The 2,043-nt window shown below is 49.3% G+C and overlaps 1 pseudogene; it reads right to left on the bottom strand.

Moving 5' to 3' along the window:
- Positions 1-209: 209 nt before the first annotated feature.
- On the bottom strand, positions 210-1,697 carry LOC136320350 (calponin-2 pseudogene; annotated as a pseudogene).
- Positions 1,698-2,043: the final 346 nt, after the last annotated feature.

Here is a 2,043-nt window from a genome sequence, read left to right as displayed (position 1 = left end):
TTCATTTTTTAAAAGTATGTTGTTTATTTATTTTTTATTTTTTATTTTTATTTATTTATTTTTTCTGAAATAGAGATTTTTATTGCCTTTAGTCCATAGTTGGTATTTCACATTATCTCTTGGTCCCAGGACTTCTGGGTGGGGCTGGTCACAGGGAAGACCTCCTGGTGGGGTTCCCTGTGCAGTACTCTGTGGGGTGGGACAAGTACAGAATGGGGGAGCTTGCCTTTGCCTCAACCATTCAGAACTTGATTATCCTCTCTGGGCCTCACTTTCCTCATTGGGCTCTTGGGAGGGTCCTGGGGAAATTCAGTGCCTCATGGTGCCTCACAATGCCTCTGGGGATATGGCCTGGCCCTCTCCCAGGGGACTTCCTTCCCAGCAGCCCTTCCACAATCCCCACCCCATTCCCCCAGAAAAAAAAATTACTTTTGTTTTGTTAAAACTGCCTGAAACTTCTGTGGGTATAGAAACCACAAACTGATCAGCAGAGAAAAGGGGAAAGGGAGAGAAGCAACCAGAAGCCATTTGAGACCAGTTGGCCTCCCTACACAGGCTTCTTCCCCCCACATCTTGGTCTAAAACCTACTGGGAAATTTGCTGCCTGGATGTGCCTCGGCAGGGACCCCCACCCTACATGCATCTGGATCTGGCCTTCACAGACTCTTAGCTGGAAGCACTTGAAAACATAGAAAAACCAGATGAAAACAGAAAAGCCTGAAATCCCAGATGGGGTAATGGTGTGGGGAGACAAGGCAAGGGAAGCCTCAGTAGCCTGCCTCCTCTTGGTAGTAGGGGGGATACTCTGGGGCTTTCCCTGGGCTTTGGCAGTCACCAGCTGACCCTGGAGCTCCATCAGCCACTGGGCCTTGTGGGCAGTACTTGGGGTCATATATCTGCCGGCCCAGGCCAAAGACTTGGCCGCTCTGGTTGGCACCTTGTGTGTAGCCCATCTGCAGAGACATGGAGGAATTGTCACGTTTGTCAGTCCCCAGCTTGGTGTCATAGATGTGCCGTCGGGTCCCAGGAGCTGTCATGCCCACCTGGCTGGCACACTTGTTGGTGCCCATTTGCAGGCTGATGGTTGAGTGGTCCATGGGTGGTAGAATATGGTTCTTGGGGTCATACAGATGCCTTCTTGTGCCATATGCTGTCATGCCTGACCGGCTGGCACACTTGTTGGTCCCCATCTGAAGCCTGATGATGCACTGGCCCGCCTTCATGGTGGCATCATCAAAGTTCCGCTCCTGCTTCTCTGAATACTTGATGCCAATGTCCACACCACTCTGTAACCCCTTTGTCTTGGCCTTCCCTGCCAGAGCCAGAAGAGACACCTGCACCTGAGTCATGTTTCCACTCTCAAACAGGTCATTGGCCTCGAACAGGTCCACGGAGTTCATACCATAGCTGACCATGGCCTTGATGAAGTTGGAGAGGTTTTCCAGCTGGTGTCAGTTTTGCATGGAGCGGTTGATCTTTGGAACTGAGCCTGGTTGCAGCTTATTCATGAGTGTGTCCAGGATAATTCCGTCCTTCAGACCCTTCTGGAAGTCGGGACCAATAGACAGGCCCGTGAGTCCCTCAATCCAGTCACAAAATTCCACCTCCTTCTGCGGGTCATATTTGGACAAGAGCCCATTCTTGACCTCAGCTGAAATCCCGTAGGAGGGCCCCTTGTTGAACTGCATGGAGCTCATGCCGGTGGCGGCTGCGGCGAAGGCAGGACTGACGCCTGGCTGGTGCGATGGTGGGGGACGTGCGCAAAAGTATGTTGTTTAGTTTCCACATTTTTGTGGGATTTTTTTTTCTCTTTTTTGCAGTTGAATTCTAGATTCAAGGCTTTATGATCAGAAAATATGCTTGGTACAACTTAGATTTTTCTGAATTTGCTGATGTTGTTTTTGTGGCCTAACATATGGTCAATTCTTGAGAATGATCCATGTACACTGGAGAAAAATGTATACTCAGTCACTTTGGGATGAAGTGTCCTGTAGATGTGTATCATATCCAGGTGCTCTAGTGTTTTGTTTAAGGCCACTATGT

Source organism: Saccopteryx bilineata, chromosome 1 (assembly GCF_036850765.1).
Source record: "Saccopteryx bilineata isolate mSacBil1 chromosome 1, mSacBil1_pri_phased_curated, whole genome shotgun sequence".
Classification (NCBI taxonomy): Eukaryota; Metazoa; Chordata; class Mammalia; order Chiroptera; family Emballonuridae; genus Saccopteryx; species Saccopteryx bilineata.
Note: the sequence above shows the minus strand (reverse complement) of the source record. Positions and strands in the feature narration are given on the sequence as shown.